Source organism: Peromyscus californicus, unplaced genomic scaffold (assembly GCF_007827085.1).
Source record: "Peromyscus californicus insignis strain IS unplaced genomic scaffold, ASM782708v3 Scaffold_6__1_contigs__length_162567912, whole genome shotgun sequence".
Classification (NCBI taxonomy): domain Eukaryota; kingdom Metazoa; phylum Chordata; class Mammalia; order Rodentia; family Cricetidae; genus Peromyscus; species Peromyscus californicus.
The window spans coordinates 96,703,159-96,722,199 of NW_026294584.1; the positions used below are offsets into that span (position 1 = coordinate 96,703,159).

Below are 19,041 nucleotides of genomic sequence, written 5' to 3' on the forward strand. Positions count from 1 at the left end.
GCCTAGCATGTGCAAGGCTCAGAATTCAATCCCCAGTTCTAGAAAGAAAGAAAAAGACTATCTAGCTCATAAAGCTAAAAATACATATGCTCTGACTCTTCGTGAAGAATGTGTACAGACCCATGTTCCTATCATGATTCACTTTGATATTGTCACAGTCAAATGACCAGGAGTAGAGACTGCCAAGGAAAGTCTATTGGTGAAATTATTAAGGCCACTCCACGTAGTTAAAAGGAAAGTTTATTAGTGGCGTAACTTACAAATGAAGGGATAGGTAGGTCGCAGGGTCTGGGGAAGGTGTATCACAGTGTTCTCTGGAGCTCTGCTCGGTCAACCTCCACCGTCCAGGGTCCAGGAACCGAGAGAGCTCGCCCATCCGGATCTCGGGTCTTCAGGGTCCTCCCTTGGCCCCATCTTGTAGGCATGACAGTTACCAAAGCCTCAATGGGGGTTGGAACTTCCAGATCAAAGCTGGAATGGCTACTCACTACAAAAGTCACAGGTCCATTAAAAAAGCCACCTGTGTGATCCCCCTGTGGTCTTATTTAAAAGCTCGAAAGCCAGGCTGGGGACTTCAACAGAAAGTGCTATAGAAGCAGAAGGACCTGAATTTGATTTGTGCATGCTTATAACCCCAATGCTGGAGAGACAGACTGCTGGATACCTGAGACTTACTGGACAGACAGCCCAGCCAAATCAGTGAGTTCCAGGCCAGGGAAGTTGGAGAGCCTGTCTCATAGAACAAGATGAACACCTCTTGAACAACTAACAGTGCTCAAGGTTGACCTCTGAACTCCACACATTTGCAGTCATATGTGCAAACACACATGGGCTCACAAGCTCACACACATATGAAAAGGAAAAGAAAGTAGTATCTTAAATCCAGTGTTGGAGCTGAAGAGGCAATCCAGCTTGGGAAATTCTGGCCATTCTATTTCTACTTATAACCCTCCAGCCCCAGAAAAAAAAATCTATTTTATGATTATCCAACACATGCATTTACCAAGATATTTGTTATTTGTCCATAAGTGTGACAATTGTCTTGGCATACTGAGTGAGGTGTCCAAAGGGAAAAAAATGAGGGTCTGCAGCTGGAGAGGCTGGACAGTGTCACCTCCCCTGTTCCCTCTTCAAACTTGTTGACACATTACATTTTATGTGGACTAATTAAGTAGATTTAAGAATCTTATTATGTATCCAAATCAACTCTTACAAAAAAGACAAGCCACTTTGAAAGATCTCTACAAAGAAACTACAAACGAAATTCTAATCACGAAGTACAAGTGACTGAGAAGGACACAGTGGAGTTGACACTTCCCGCCTCTAAAGAAAGAGCTCCTGCAGTGTGCTACTAAATGAAACAATGGTCATCTAAACGGGTTTGACAAAAAGTCAGCTCAGATCAGTCAAAAATCCTAAAGAGCCTATTTAGAATACAAATTTGCATCTTCAGTCATTTCTAATAAAAGTCACCGCATGTAGAGTGTGCCACAAAAAGCTAGAAAATTATTATAGTCTGAAGCCATCATGTATGCTTACCAAAACATTTTAAGATATAATAGCTTGTTTCATTTTCCTCAGTCTTTTCCTTCTGTTTTGGGTCATATAACGTACATAATAAATAGAATGGTATGCACCAACCAAACACAGACTATGAAAGCAAACCAGTTCCTTGGATTTCCCCCCTTTATCTACTGTTTCACTTTTCAAGGTTTGAGTCACCTGGCAGTCTGAAATAGTCAAAGGAAACGTTTCAAAATAACAACTCACACTTTTTAGAATATACTTCCTTCAAATTAGAGTTACACGAAATTGTGCTTCCCCACTCAGTCCCACAGGGACACCGATCCTCCCTTTATCCAGCATGTGCATGCCCTGTGCACGAGCCCCCGCCCCCCTCTGGTCCTTGCTACCAGCCATCTTGGGCATTAGTTCAGCTATCCTAGCATCAGATGCTTGGAATCAAGGAGCCACCTTGCTTATGCCCAACCCGGAAGTGGAAGGCAAGTGATACAAACAAGGAACCAGAGCAAGAAACATGGAAGGACAGATGCAGTGTGGTGGCATGTGGCAACCACTGAGAAGTACTGGAACATAGACAGAGTATCCAGGGCTCAGTATCACCCACGGTTTCAGTCATCCACGCCAAGTCTTACAACAGATCCACCACCCACAGACAAGGAGGGACTCCCACACACAGATAAGTGAAAAACATCAATTTTCTTTTCTTTTCTTTTTCTCTGGCAAGGTATGTGATCAAAGAGTTTCTGTACCAACACTGCCGAAGGTGAAAGAATATACAGAGAGCCTCAGTCTAGACACCTGTTATTAATCTTTCAAAAGCCCAGAGAACTCTGACAGAGGTACCAAAAGGAGGTCAGCCCAAGCCAGAGACACCCAAGCAAGGTGTAGCTTCTCTTGCTAAAACAAAGGACCTGGAGCTTCCTCTTGAGTTTTCTTTTTCGTTGCATAGCCAAAGGGGGAAGGGCATCTCATGAGTCTTGGATTTCATCACTTATTACCTGTGAAAGAGAATTACATTTTGAAAACCAAGAACACTAAACACGGCTGGAAACACACTGTGCAACAGATTTTTTTTTTTCAGGCATTCTGAAATGGCGTATATTGTGTTAAAACTGAGTTCAAGGGGAGAGACGATAGCAAGGACACAAAAGAAGCTAACTTACCCTTAAAACTTCCCCCTTCTAAGGGGCAGCCTCAGCCGCACCTGCCATGGAACTGAGCAAACCAACATTTGTGTTTTTCCTGCACACACAAAAAAAGTGTCTTTTGGAGATAATTATACTGAGAGCAAACATTGAAGCAGAGGACACACACACACACACACACACACACACACACACACACACACACCCGTGTTGAGCACCTTCCATGTGGCTGGAATGCTCCAAAGTTTGCAGGTCTCATGTCCATAAAATCTGTACTTCTCAGATGAAAGGCTAAGGCCGAGAAAGAGCAACCATCTCAACCAAGGTCACACGGCACAGCTGAAGTTCTGATGGAGGTCTGTGACCCCCAAGATGGTGTGTGGGTACAGATGTGCCCATGCAGAGGTGTATGTGCATGTGCACATGTATGTGTGTGCTTGTACACACCTTATAGTACTGAGGAGAACCTCAGGGCCATTTCATAATGTCATCATCTTCTTCTTTTCTGACACTCTTTCTCCAAGTACCCTACATTGTCTGGCCCGTGAGCCGCAGCAATCCATCTGTTCCCTCCTCCCCAGTGGTGGGATTACTGCAGTGAGCCATTGTACCTGATATTTTTTAGGTGGGTTATAGGGATAGACCTCAGGTCTTCGTGATTGCAACGTGAGCACGTGGCCATTTGAGCCATCTCCCCAGTTCCCATTCATAATCTTTGTTGAGCTTTTCCCTCTACAACAAAACTCTCTGTCATGACCCAGCACAACTCTATTTAACTCCTTGCATATTTGAACAATGAAAGCAAGTATTTGCCATTTTTCAAGCATGGAGCTACTATTGCTACATGTGTTACTATTTAATTCTCATAGCAACCTCAAGACGAGGGAGCTAACAGTTCTCCTAGTTCGCCCCAAGCAGCAACAAAATGAAACATACCTGTATTTTCATTTACTGTTTCAAGTCCCCACTGAGTCTTCTATCTTCTACTAGAAGCTGGCGTGTAGAGAGGTCTCCTTCCTTGAAATGAATAGAGCAAAAATATCCTCGGCTCAGTGAGACTGAGAGCATATATGACAAACAGCCTTGCTCTTAAAACCAACACAGTCACAGATGGAGGGCCCTTGTGTGCTATATAGTTGAAGTGCGGTGTGTGTGTGTGTGTGTGTGTGTGTGTGTGTGTGAATGTTGCATGTATATGTGTGTGTATGTGTGTGTGAGGGGTTCCTGTGTGTGTGTGTTGCATGTATATGTGTGTGTATGTGTGAGAGAGGTCCCTCTGTGTGTGTGTGGTGCCTGCATATGTGTGTTTGTGTGTGTGCATGTATGGGAGTGCCTGTATATGTGTGTATGTATGTGTGAGGGGTGCCTCTGTGTGTGTGTGTGTGTGTGTGTGTGTGTGGTATCTGCATATGTGTGTTTGTGAAGGGGGTGCCTGTTTATGTGTGTGCATGTGGAGGCCAGAAGTCAGTCTCTGATGCTATGCCTCAGACGTTGTCCACCTTCTTTTTTAAAATAAGGTCTTTCATTGGCCTGGAGTTCAAGCAGGCTAATCTGGAAGGCCATGAAGCCCCAAAGATTCTGCTACCTCCTCACCAGCATGGGGGGTGACAGGCTCAGAACACCATACATGGCTGTTTTGTTTTTTTAACTTGGGTTGGAGGTATGGCTATAACTCAACTCCACCTAAACACTTGACCAGCGAAGCTATCTTGCCAGAAATCCTACTGAAAACATCAACAGGAACCCTCCCACACCTGCACCCCCAGTACCTGTTTGCGCTCCCTGACTGAGCCTGCTCATATGCTGGTGCTGGGAGTTTTACATCAGCAGCAAGCTCCATCCCCTCAACAAGGCAGATGTGTTTCCAAAAAGCATCAGCGAGCACTGTGTCTCATTCAAAAGGCTTCAGCCTTCCAGGGACTCCCATAAGACAGGGGTCATCCTGGGTACCTGATTCTCTCCCGCTCTTCTTAATTAGTGTTTTAGATTTAATTCAATATCTCTTTTGTTTAACTTACAAACTATTTTTTTTTCTTTCAAACTTTTGACAGCCTGGCATTTCAAGCAGACTTATGTATTTTTAATTTGCTTTGATCTATACAAAATTGTCCAGTACCTCTGAAGGACGCAAAATGAGTCACAACCATAAATAGAGTTGTATGTTTCCCTAAATGTCATGGGCTTTCTCCACTTTCATCTTTCACAACAATCTTGTCATTTGTACAGCTAATACTTTAGGATTTGCAATTATAACCATGCTTTTGAAACTGACAGAGTGAGATTAAGGAAATCAGTGCACTTTACAGGTAGAACAAATTGAAAAGGGAAAAAGGGGGCAATTTCATTCCTCCTCTCCAGCAGCAAGCCTTAATTCAGCGTGTTTGGTACACCTACCTGATGATAAGTGTTTAGACCCAGTAGAAACTGTGACCTGATAACTAAACCTGAAAAAAAAAGCTTCTGTAAACTGTTCAGTTAAAATCTTTTGTTCAGTGTGACTTTTAATGAACAGATACAGGAACAGGGAAATGAGGACAGGACTCCAGTCAAGATGAGAAGGCCATAAGAACTTCTCCCTCCTGAACCCTTAGCCTGAAGTTTTAGATCCTTCCACATAAAGTTCCGTTGAGTAAGACAACCTGTCTCAAGAAATCATGTGGACAGGGCTAGAGAGATGGCTCAATGGTTAAGAGCACTTACTTCCTGCTCTTGAAAATGCTCTGGGATCAATTCCCAACACTCACACAGCAGCTCACATCTGCTTGTAACTGTAGTTCCATGGAATCAGACACCATCTTTGGGTCTCTGAGGGCACCAGGCACACACATGGTGCACATATATGCATGCAAGCAAACACTCAGATATATAAAATAAAATAATAATTTTTAAGTATGCATAGCACATAAGGAACAACACCTAAGACTGTCCTCTGGTCTTAACATACATTCACACATATATGTGTATACACATGTACATACATATATTTGAACATACTCCCAATGGTGGGGATGCAGAGACTGGTGGATCCCTGAAGCCTCTTGGCCAGACACCAGTCCAACCAATTTGGTAAGTCCTAAACCAGTAGAGACCCACTATCTAAAAAAAAAAAGATAGATGGTGCCTGAGAAATACCACCAAAACTGTACACAAGCATGCATGTGTCCCCACCATACACAAACACACATACACAGCACCAAAACTGTCCACAAACATGTATGTGTCCCCACCATACACAAATAAACACATACACAGCACCAAAACTGTCCACAAGCATACATGTGTCCCCACCATACACAAACACACACATACACAACACCAAAACTATCCACAAGCATGCCTGTGTCCGCACCATACAGAAACAAACACATACACAAGGCAGAGACAGGTGGATCGTTGAGACTCGATGGTCAGCTAGTCTAGCTTACTTGATGACTTCCATGTCAGGGGGAAACCAGGTCTCAAAACAGAGGTGGATAGTACCTAAAGAATGATGATAAAGTTATCCTCTGGCCTCCACATGCATGTCCACGTGTGCACATACTGCCTCTACACATACTTATACACACACACACACACACACACACACACAAAAGACACACATCTGTGACAGGCTGTCATCTCTCAGGCAAAGTCCACAGCCTTCAGATTGGTGTTCCCCTCACCAGTAGACTGAAACTCAGCTTTTCTGATTCCATATTAATTTTTCTGATCAATTAAAATTACACGTACAAACTTTCTCTCTTTCAGAACTCTCTTGTCCAATACCTCTTCCAGAACAAAGCAGGCAACCTTACATGTCTTTTCGTCCTGAAATCCTCAAAGAGAACCTTCCCAACTTCTGATGAGACTAACAAGCAACTGATCATGTCTGTGTATCCTCACTTTTAAATGAGTTTAAAATGAAAATGTTATAATTAGCCGTTCTTTCTCTTTAATGAAGAACCATTTATGTCTCAGGTTCTGGACATTTTTTCCCTTTACCCATAGAATAAAGTAGTTGGGAACTAAGCTAGTTTGTGGTACTTTTAAAGATGTTCTGGCTCTGTTTCCCAGGATGCTTCGATGCTTCCATCTTCCAGAATCATAGAGAGGTTCTCATTACTTTTTTAATTCTACAGAAAAGTAGCCCCCACATTTGCATATGCATGAGCATGGCCTCGAGATGGATACATGCAGTGAGCTCCCAGTGTGTCCTCTAACCACACACAAGCACAGATATATTAAGCCAAGGCCAAATGCATGTGTGGGTGGAAACACTTACAGTTTCTTCCTCTCTTGAGTCATAATTAGATGACAGAATAATTTACTAACGTCCCTAAGAAGTTTAACTCTCCCAAACTTTACCATGTGTAAGAATCGCCTTGCGTCCTCACTAAACAAAGGAATGGCCAGGGTTCCACCAGGGGATGTGTAAACTTTTTTCACCTCTGGGACTCTCCACAATGAATGTTGAATATGGTCTTTAAATAAACCACCAAGATGTGTTCTCCTTGTTTCCAAAGGCTATTTGTACTATATGGAGGAAAATGGCATTTGGAAGTTTTTGTTATCCTTTGCTGTTTCCTTGTTTTGTGGTGGGAGGGATTGAATCTGGAGTTTTGCACATTGCAGACAAGTGTTTTACCACTGGGCTGTACATCCAGATGGCTTTTTACTTTTTTGTCTTGAGACAGAATCTTATATTGAATTCATTAGTCCAGGCAGACCTTGATCTTGGAATCCTTGTGCCTGGGAATTGAGTCTTGAAGATGTTTTCCTACATGTGGAAAACATCTGAAAAGTCCTATTCGGTCCTCAAGTCCAGTCCAGACATGGGGAGACCATTCAGTCAGTACAGTGCTTACCACACAAGCCTGAGGACCTGCCTTTGATCCCCAGAACTCATGTTTTAGAAAGCCCAGCATGATGGTGCGGACTTGTAATCACAAGGCTGGGGAGGCTGAGACAGAAAGATTCCCGGGGCTCACTGGACAGCCAATATAGTTCTAGGCTAGTTCTAGGCCAGCAAAAGACTGTCTCAAAAAGAAAGGTAGGATACCAGGCACTCTGAGCTTCTGCTGTGACAAATTATTTTCTAAATTCCACAGTACTGACACACTCAAGTCCCACCTGAACAATATGTCAATTGAAGGGTTATAGCTCATAGTAGTGAAACCAAGCAAAGAATTAGTACCAGATGCATAAATCCCAATGCAGTATCGTAAGTAGCAATAGCAAAATGACATAAACAGCCGGGCAGTGGTGGCGCACGCCTTTAATCCCAGCACTCGGGAGGCAGAGCCAGGCGGATCTCTGTGAGTTCGAGGCCAGCCTGGTCTCCATAAGCGAGTTCCAGGAAAGGCGCAAAGCTACACAGAGAAACCCTGTCTCGAAAAACCAAAAAAAAAAAAAAAAAATGACATAAACAGTATAACTTCTTCAAACAATATCAATCCCATACTATTGGCATCTAGTGAGAGAGAGTTGGATGAAACCCCACACAGAGAACTAAAAATAATGATTATATGTTCAAAGATACAAACACCTGAATGAATTAAAGAAGGCAATGTTTTATATAAAATAGGAATCCAACAGAGATAGGAAGACTGAAGAGAAAACCATCTGAAATGCTGGAAATAAAAAGAGTAAGTCAAATAAAGGACTCTGTGGAAAGTCTCAGCAATAGAGCAGATCAGGAGAGGACAGATAGCTGAGCCTGAAGACCAGGTAGAGGAACTGGACAACCCAACAAAGCCAAATATATAATAGCTAGGGTACCCATGGGAATGCCAAGATAATAGAACATTCTGTAAAGACAAACTTTATGGGTCATAGGCATAGAAGGAAAGGAATCTTGTTCTGAAAGCATAGAATACATTTTCAAGAGAATCATGGCAAAAAAAAATTCCAGTTAGGAAACAACATATAAATCCAGATACAGGATTTAAGACACCAAACAGACAAGTCCAGAAAAGAGCCCTCATCCTCAAATGGCAATTAAAGCATTAAATATAGAAGATGACATAGAAACACCTACATATAAAGGCAGGCACACTAGAAGAATACCAAATTACTCTACTGAGATGAGGTATTTCAAGTTCTGATCTCTGTCAACTCAGAATGCCCTACCCAACAAAGTTCTCAGCCATCATTGAAGGAAACAGTAGAGATTTCTGTGAAAAAAAGACACAGAAGGAATGTATGGCCACCAAGACAGCTCTACAGAAGACCTAACACAAGCAGGCTGAAAAGAAAAAATCTACTGGCCAGGCCACAGGAAGGAACAAAGCACTCTAGAACAATACTCAGTCAGAGAGGAGGATGGAAGAAAACACTGCAGGTAGTACTGCAAAAGCAACTGATGTCAGGGATTCATGCACAGCTCTCAGTGATGACTCAGCATGTTAATGGGCTCAATTCTACCAAAAGACAGAGTCGCAGACAGGAACAAAAGGCAGGGACCTTTATGCTGCCTCCAATCAATGCACCTCACCACAAAAGGCAGAAACTACATTCAGGTAGAACACAAAAGTGTTAATACTTTTCCAAGAGAGAGGAAATAGGAATCAATCATGTGTTGGGTTTTGTAATATATGATAGGATAGACATCAAACCAAAACTAGTGATGAAAGAGAACAATGGTCAATTAAGGGAGTGATCCATCAAGAGGACATTGCTACTCTAAACATATATACTCCAAACAAAGATCAGCGCGACCCTCACCCTTCACCAGAGAAGCTTTCCTCTCCAGTGGTCAGCAGTTAATGCAGAAACATAACTGGTCAACATGCCCAGAAGAAGTGTTTATTAAGAGATCAGCTCTAACTGGGACTTTTATATCATGCCCCACCCCGCCCCTGCCACTGTCAAGACTCAGGCAGCATCATGGAAGACGGGGGTGGAAAGAAAGTCAGAGCCATTGGATGAGAAGAAGAGCTTTCAAAGCTGCCCTGGGAACATGGCATGGCCATTGCTACCATAAAATCACTGCAGCCATGCTTGCCCAAACAAGATTAAGTCAGCAAGAGCAGTCAACACTGTAGCAGACAGCACCAATTGGATGAGATGAGTTAATTAATAAAAAAAAGAGAGGATATAAAGGGAGGACAGACATATTTGGGACATCTGGGGGAAGTGGGAAGGAAGGTGTGGGGGTAGATAGATATGATCGAGATACATTATTTAGTAATGAAATTGTCAAAAATATAACTAGAAGACATTCTATTTTAAAAAATAAGCAAATAGACAAGAGTGATGGGACACATCTTCAATCCCAGCAACTGGGAGGCAAAAGTAGGTGGATCTCTATGAGTTTAGCAGGCCTGGTGTATATAGTGACTTCCAGGCCAGCTAGGCCCGTACAGTGAGACCCTGTCTAAAATAAGAAATAAAGTGGGGAATAATTGAAGGAGTCATCCAATGTCAACCTCTTCACACATGCATGCACACGCATGTACACACACTTCTGCCAACAATGTGTGTCCACATACAAGTATGCATGTACACATGTGTATACATACCACACATCTACAAAAAAGACTTAAAAGTATGACAGTAAGAACAAAAGAGAGTTCTGGTTCAACCAGGAAAGAGTCTGAGTACACTACCCAAATGATGTGGTCTACTAAAGACACACAGAATGATGAGCTGGCTTCAGAGCGAAGACTCATAGCTGGCTGAACAGTATGAAGAAATCAAAGACAATCCACAGAAAGTTTCCATTGCCAGCCTTAATTAATATTAACAGCCTTAATTAATTAAAAACAAAATGGTGGATGGCACCTGAGGAATGATGCCTGATTGTCCTCTGGCAGTCACGTGCAGGTGTACACATGTGTGTAGAGAACCGTGCACGGCCACGCCTCGAAGATGGCACCGCGTCCGGCTTCCGCCTTCCCGATGGCAGGTGTTCTCTGGGATAAACAACTCCTTATTTGGCTTGGGCGTGGAATCTGGCTTGCTTGCGTATGTCTGACCCTATCGGCATTGTCCACGTGGCACTATGGGGTTGGTTGCCCAGTGGCTATAAAGGGCGTGGGCTGGCTTTCCCTGGAGTCTGAAGATGGCTTTCCCCGGGGTCAGAAGATTGTTCAAGGTTCCTGAATAAACTGCTTGGGGAAGAGCCTGGTGTTGCGTCTTCCTTGCTGGTCGAGGCGGACGCGACACATGTGCGTGCTCACTTACATGTGCACACAAGTATAAAGGGACAATTATTCAAATGAAACAGAAAAGACTGAGAATCAATCAGAATTCTCTGTTACACAACAAACTTAGAGGGTTATTAATTAGCCAAGATGTTCCTATGAGCTAGATACTAATAGCTTGGCAGTCTATGTAAATATTACTTGATCTATACAAGCTTTTAAAACTCTGCCTCTGGAGTTTTGAGAAGTTAAGGCATCATACTCTGTTCTAGCTTAATCTCATTCGAAACTCCAGAGCCTCTTGATTAGAGTAAAAGACTGGCCTTTCAGGGCTGGAGAGATGGCTCAGTAGTTAAGAGACCTTCCACTCTTGCTCTGACTTGGGTTCAGTTCCCAGTACCGACATTGGCAGCTCACAACCATCTGTAGCTCCAGTTTCAGGGGAACCTATGCCACACTCTGATGTCTGAGGGTGTCATGCATGCCTGTGGTACACATACATACATACATACATACATACATACATACATACATACATACAGGAGGCAAAACGCTCATACGAAAAAAACAATGATAGATAAATCTTTTTCAAAAAGGATGAGTCCTATTTGAGAAGGGCCCTGTTTGACTGCTACTAAGTGTATTCTATGAATCATTCTCCCCCACATTTCTGTAGCCATTTTCCACAGTGAATGCTCGCTGGAGAGGGAGAAATAACTTGACCATCCCAAACTAGATCCAACTTAGAGTCAATGCCCACCCCTGATATTCAACACATTCCTATCACCCACCTGATCAGAAGGGTACCCAGGGACCCCAGACTAGAGACAGAGCTTTGGCCTTGGCCTATCCCTAGGTCAGCATGTTGGGTCTTTAGACTACCTCATGTTGACTTTCCCAGTTCTGGATCTCAACAATCATGTTAAGCAAATGACAAAAATCTACCATTTCTCCTTGATCAGCAGAATATTGAGCATTATAATAAAGACCTATGGGAGACTGGGCATCCACTGAAACCTGTCATAACTGAAAATCAGGCCAGCAATATGGCTCAACAGGTAAAGGTGCTTGCTGCCAAGCCTAACAACTTGAGTTCAATCCCCAGGATCCACACGTGGAAGGAGAAAATCAACTCCTACAGATTGCCTTCTGACTTCCACACATGCACCATACCCTGCACATGCACACACATGTGCACGTGTGCACACACACACATACACACATCGATTGCCTCCTTCCTTAACTCCTCTATTTGATCAATCCAGATTCTTGCACATTATCCTAACATGATCAAATAGCAACTCCACTTTCAGGTGCTAAATAATAAATATGTGATCTATTTGCTGGAGAAAATTGGCACAGCATATACATAGCTATCTACACCAGTTACCAGACTTGGTTTCCACAGCAGGAACAATCGCACACATTCTTGGCACCCCTGTGGGTGATGTTAACTTCACTGATTTCTACCATAATCTAGGACTGCTTGACCTTGAGCAATTGGACATTTCTCAGATCACAAAGGTCTACTGTGCTTGGCTGAGTTCCATCTGAGACCATTCAAACACCAACTCTTCTGCCTCCATCTTCCACACTTAAAGCGCTACAAAAATCACACCATAATAATACATGAGAACCCACTGGGCATGCTCAGATAATTCATGAGTATCATTTCTTTAAAGTTTAACCTCGTTGCCTCTGCTACCTCCATTCTCATTTACCATGGGAAGTAATGTCGTCACTGCTTCTGGGGATCAAGGCATGGACACAGCTGAGACACAAATCTCCTGTGTGCAGGGGAACCTCATAACCTAGAAAACCGAGCAAGATGTTTGAAGATTCTGCGGCAAATTATGAATGCCTTAAGAAGGTTCTGGAAAACTGAGATGAGAGGAAGACAAAAGTCTCTTGGATTTTGGAGTGAGACATTGTTTTCTCTCTCACATAACCTGCTGAGCTCCTGGCTGGCTTGGAACCCTGCTGCAGACAGAATGCCTGAGCAAAAGCTACTCTGGGTTCACGTAGTAGATCCAGTGCTGTCTTAGCCACAGCAATCACCAAGTTTGACATGCGCAACATATTCCAGCCCCAAATGGGAGGAGGACTGAAAGCGAGCAGTTCCCATGGCACAATTAAGCCACAATTAAGCTTTCCCAAGCACCTTCTGCGCTGCTGCCTCTCCCAGCCCACAAACACTGCCTTCTGGGGTGTTCCATGCTACCAGTTGGCTCTGCAGGAAATATCTTAGGTCTGGTTCACAGATGGAGCTATGTGACATGCTGGCACATACAGGAAGTGGAGTGCTACTATATGGTGGTTTTTCAAAGACAGTGGGGGCGTGAAATGCTCCTAAAAGGGAAGAACTTCAAAAGGTATATAGGGATGTCCGTTGAACAGACAGAGAGAGAGGCCTGCCGTGTGGAGCTTGACTGACCCCTGGACCAGTGACTCTCTATCGGCTGAATGGGCGGTCAGAGGTTTTGAAGACATGAGCTAATCTGGCTGGTGAAAATCAGGTGATGAGAAGTGTGGTTCAGAATGGGCATGGAACAAAATGAAACGTGTTCCTCCTGCTCACTCTCACCAAAGGGGCCTCCCCACAGAGCCACCTCTTCCTGAGCAGAAGGACACTGCTGTGTGAACTTGTCCAGAACAGCCAAGATGTACTCTCACCCCAGAGAGGGCGCTAATGGCACCCAGACGAAACACATGCACCCAAGTGTAGCTTGTGAATAAATGAGTGTAACTGGTTGTTTACACGAACATGGGCAACAGAGAGCAGCTACACCACTGAAGACAGTGTCTTGGAGGGGCATGCTTCATGAGGCTCTTCTTTTCCTCTCTCCCCTCTCTCCTCTCCCTTCTCCCCTCTCCCCTCTCCCCTCTCCCTTCTCCCCTCTCCCCTCTTCCCCTGTCCCCTCTCCCCTCCCACCTCCCCTCCTCCATGTGCCTTTTTTGAGATGGAAATAAAGATGAGCCCCATCTTGTGCAGGTCCCCTGTGGGTAATCACAGCTCCTGGCAGTTCAAAGGGCAATAGCTGTGAATGCCTAGAGGACAGTGTTACACTCTGAATATGATAAAACATGCTGGAATACCAGCCAGTTCCTTTGCTTGTACATTACAGGGTTTGTTTGACATGTAAACTGGACCTTATATCAAGAAAAGCAAAGTCAGAGACACAGACCTCCCCCTTCTCTGAGGCTCACCAAGTGACCACTGCTGAACACTCTACCTACTGACACCAGAGGACAATGTGGATCCCTCAGCATGGAGTCAGCTAGACACACAGTAGCCGACTTGGGGCAATGGATTCTCTCCCACATGGTTTATTTAACCATAGGTCTAGCCTGGAATACACTGGAGAGCAGAAACAAGAAAGACCCTGCCTCCACAAAGAGGAAGGCAAGAACCAAATCTAAAAATTTGTCCTCTGACCTCCACACATATGGGTAGTGGTATGCACATACCTGCCCACATGTACTTAAGTACACACAAACACACACACACACACACACACACACACACACACACACACACACACACACACACAAATAAATAAATAAATAAATAAATAAATGTCAAGCTTGCTTTAAAAATGGGTGTGTGCTGGTTTGGTTGGGTTTGTTTGTTTTCAACTCGGTATAAACTGGGTTATCTGGGAAGAGGGAACATCAGCTGAGGACTGAGGAACTGCCTCCATTAGCTTGGCCTGGAAGCAAGTCTGTGGGCCATTTTCTAAACTGATGACTGATGTCAGAGAGCCCAACCCACTAGGGGTGGTGTCACCTCTGGACAGAGAGGCCTGGGTGCCATAATATTGCAAACTGAGTAAGCCACAGGAAACAAGGCAGCAAGCAGCATTTCCCACGGCCTCCACTTCAGCTCTTGTCTCCAGATTCCTACTTGAGTTCTTGCCTTGACTCAGTGACGGACTATGAGCTACAAGATGAAACCGACCCTTTCCTTCACAAGCTGCTTTTGTTTGTGGGGTTTACCACAGCAGTAAAAAGCAAGCTGGAATAAAAGGAGAAAGAGCGTTTGCTTACTCTGCTATGTGAAGCTGGAGTAAGTTACCATCTACGAGCCAAGAACAGCCTCACCGCTCATCATCCTACTTCTGACACCAGGGCCCTGGCCTCCTCTGCCTCCAGAACTATAAGTTAAATTTCTGCATATGAGTTACCCTATCCAGTGCTTTATTATCACTGTAATTTACAGGTTCATATGGACATTTGTTCACTGCTCACTTATGCCATTTTTATAACTAAAATATTAAATGGTTGTCATAAGGCTGGGTATGTGTTTAAAATTAGCTTCTAGCTGGATGCCTTTCCTTCAGCTACACACAGTCTCTGTTTAACTTGTAAGATCATTTTTCAATAAAACATAAATGACTGTAGAGCCGAACACACTGAAAATTATTTCAAACGCTGGAATACTGCAAGTTGGACAACTTACATGATGAAATTCTGTCTCCATGAAACTTAAATGTGGATAGATCTGCATGGAAGGGCATTTCTGTGGGAAGAGAGAAGCAGAGCGGATCCATCATGTTAGCACAGCCAGTGTAATTACAGTAGCCATCACAGGCGTTATCTAAGCATTCGTGTGTGTGTGTGGTGTGTGTGTGTGTGTGTGTGTGTGTGTGTGTGTGTGTGTGTGTGTGTGCACGCGCATGTGTGTGCGTGCATGCATTCATGTGTGTGTGAATGTGAGCACATGGAAGCCAGAGGGCAGCCTCAGGGGGTGTCACCTCCTGTTTCGAAACCAGGTCTCTCACCGACGTAGCTCACTGGACCGGACCAGACTGTCTAGTGAGCAGTGACGTACTCCTGTCTCCACCTCTCTAGCCCTGGGCTGACAAAGACACAGCTGGAGTAGGCACACCCATCTCTCCCTGTGCTTCATGGGACCAAACCCGCGCCCTCACACTTGCATGGGGAGCACCTTACTGACTGACTCAGATCCCCAGTCCCCAAATGTTGAACTTTGTACTTCTAGTTCCCTCTCTCCAAGGTGAAGTCAGACATGAAAATGTTCAGTCAAAACATAATGAGTAACAGACTCCTCCTATGTGTGTGCTGAAAATTAAACACTTCAGGATAGCAGAGAATTTGGAGGGGAATTTAAAACAAATAAACAAAAAAAACAAAACCTAGAATTGCTGGGGAAAATGGTAGCTTGGTCACGACTGTTCTACCCAGATTCCTTCTAAAAAGCTTACTGAGACACAGAGAAATACATCCCTTATTGAGTCAGAAACCTCCCTAAATTAGCGCTGTCATAAAGGAGGAATTCAGCCCACAGTGAAAATACTTCACGATCTCCATCCTGAGACAGCATCCGCACCTCACCATCTTCTCTCATTAGGAATGATTCTAGCAGCATACTCCCACAAGCATCCTTAATTTGAACACTCAAGCTCTGAGGTAACAACGAGCCACGGGACAAAAGAGGACCAAATCTCTCAAAGCTCACAAACCCTCCTACAGAGCCTATGCAAATATGAAACGGAAAATAAAAACCCATAAAAGGAAAGAACAGGAGGCCAGTCCAGAACACTCCTCCCAGAGAAGTGCTGCAATCCAGAATATAACGGCTACAGATTTTTTCAGAAAATACCGTCCCTCTAGCCTAGCCATTCTGTAAGCAATGGCTCCTCTCGCTGATACCCCTCACTTTCTCCTGAAGGCTGCAGCTGCCTGTGCTCTGTTTCACACACCACACACCTGTAAAATGTCCTTAGAAGCTGAAATTGGGCAGTTCTCTCTTAGTTACATGATCTTTATATTTTTCTCCTTTTTATTGAGAGTTTCATGCAAGCATATAATGTTTTTTGATCAAATCTGCCCCAGTTTTCTCCACCACATTTCCTCCCATAGCTCCCACCACCCTTTTCCCTCCCAACTTAACGTACTCTGTTTTATTAAAACACTCTGAATCCGGCCGGGCGGTGGTGGCGCAAGCCTTTAATCCCAGCACTCGGGAGGCAGAGGCAGGCGGATCTCTGTGAGTTCGAGGCCAGCCTGGACTACCAAGTGAGTTCCAGGAAAGGCGCAAAGCTACACAGAGAAACCCTGTCTCAAAAAAACCAAAAAAAAAAAAAAAAAAAAAAAAAAAAAAAAAAAAAAAACCACCACCTGCAAGAGCATTGGAATAGAACTCCCCATTGGAGGATCTACAGCCTGTCCTGCATCCAATGGAAACAGACTCTCCCTCCCGCAGCATCCAACAAGAGTCAATAGCTTCTCAGATCGAGGCGGGGAGACGGGGCTTCATAAGCTCCTCCCCCGTCCATGCAGAGTTGTTTTTTTTCTACCTTGATCTTTGACAGATCTTGTGTGCACAGGCACAGCCACCGTGAGTGTATATGTACAACTGCTCTGGTGTGTCTAGAGAACACTAAACCCTTGGAGTCATCCTTTCAAGGAAGGGGGACACAAAATGTTTTGTCAGGACGTGAAAGACTCGGAAACTGTCAGTCCCAAATTTATGTGGTAATGGACATTTTATTTGGTATAACAAAATGGAAGTACTAAGAATTAAAATGTTTTATTTCTTGACATTTTTCTTTGTTTAAAAAGTATATTAAAAAAAAAAAAAAAGAAGTGCTGGGGTTAAAGGCCTGCACCGCACCACCACCACCACCACCATCACCCGGCTTGAATTATTGGGGTTGGGGATTTAGCTCAGTGGTAGAGCGCTTGCCTAGAAAGCGCAAGGTCCTGGGTTGGGTCCTCAGCTCTGGGAAAAAAAAAAAAGTATCAAGAGTGTTTAAAGGCACTTGTCCTCCCTTCATGATATAACTTAATATGTAAGCAGGAATCTTCTCTGTTCTTTGGTCACTCATACTCTTTTTTTTTCTGAAGTATAATCATGTTATTTTTAATACTTTTATATTTTTAAGTTTCATACATGTACATATGATCAATGTACATGTATACAAATTTGATATAACACTCCTACCTCCTTTCAACTTTCCCTAGTGCCTGTACCTTATTTCCCTTCCAACTTCATGTTCTCTTTTTACTTTTTCATTTTTTAGGATGTTTTTAAAGTTATTTTTATTTTATGTTTACGGAAGTCTGCCCACGTGTGTGTGTGTACAGTATATATGTGCAGTGCTCAAGAAGCCCAGAAGAAAGCATCAGATCCCATGGAACTCGGGTTACAGCCAGCTGTAAGCCCCCATGTGGTTTGGAAGCCTAGCCTGGGTCTTCTGCTGAGCTGTCTCTACAGAATCTGATTTTGTTATTACGACCCCATGTTCCATGAGTGCAGCCCATATGCACATGGACAGTGCCTTCCATCAGCTCCCATCTGCACTTTCATGTGGTAGAATCTCTCTGATCATTCCTTTCATGGGAAATAATTTTTCTTCAGTGTTACTTCCTCCAGGACATTTCATCCATCCTCTATACGTCAGAAAACTGGACATTTATAAATAACTCTGTCACTGTCTCCAGATTAACTGGAAAGTCAGTTTGGGTCTACGTTGCCACAGATGGGCAATCCTTCTGACATTCCATGTGTGGTTGATCTACATGCTGACTCCTATACTGTCACCCTTGGATTTTCCTGGCTATACTTCCACCTTTGTTAGCTGAGTCACTCTCTCAGATCCTCATTCTGCTATAAAATGTCCCATGGGTTTGTCAGGGAAAGGCAAGGAGCCTGCACAGCTACGTGCTTTATAAGAAAGAAAAGAAAAGGAAGTGCTCCATGATTATGTCCAGCCCACATGGACAATCAATCATCTTCTGATGGCCTCAAGTGATCAGCCACCTAATCCTAGGCGCGATACCTCAGAACTTCCCCACCCAACACTTGCCGGCCATAGAAGTAATGTGATGAAATTGTCCTTCACAACCATAATTATTTCATCTGGGTAATTCATATTTTATCAAGGCCCTACCAGAATGGTTTGGTAACAACTTTAGAATGTATCAATCTTCAAATTTAGTAACCCCAGAAGATTCTACGGGAAACACAAATTGGACTCAATGTGGTTTGTTTGTTGAGTTTTTTGTTTTGTTTTGTTTTGTTTTGTTATAAAATAAGGACACAAAGCTGGGTGGATAGGGAAGTGGGGTAAGACTGAGGAGAGTTGGGTGAGGAGTGAATACGACCAAAATACGTTGTGTGAAATTCTCAAAAAAAAAAAAACTAATAAAAAGCAAAGGGGAAAAAAGCTCAAGCTAGAAAACAGGCACGGCACAAAAATAATTTATTTAAGTAAAAATTTAAG

The 19,041-nt window shown here is 43.6% G+C and overlaps 1 long non-coding RNA gene across 2 annotated transcripts in view; it reads right to left on the minus strand.

The window, feature by feature from the left end:
* Positions 1-224: 224 nt before the first annotated feature.
* Positions 225-19,041, minus strand: part of LOC128098853 (uncharacterized) — a 48,882-nt gene continuing 30,065 nt past the window's right edge. Inside the window, exons 1-4 of one of the 2 annotated variants that reach the window (XR_008214359.1) lie at positions 15,252-15,312; positions 3,606-3,686; positions 2,688-2,766; positions 225-2,522 (exon numbers count right to left, since the gene is read on the minus strand). This is a non-coding gene — a long non-coding RNA (uncharacterized LOC128098853). Of the gene's footprint in view, positions 2,523-2,687; positions 2,767-3,605; positions 3,687-15,251; positions 15,313-19,041 lie in introns of those variants that run through there. The other variant, XR_008214358.1, reaches the window with a different exon arrangement.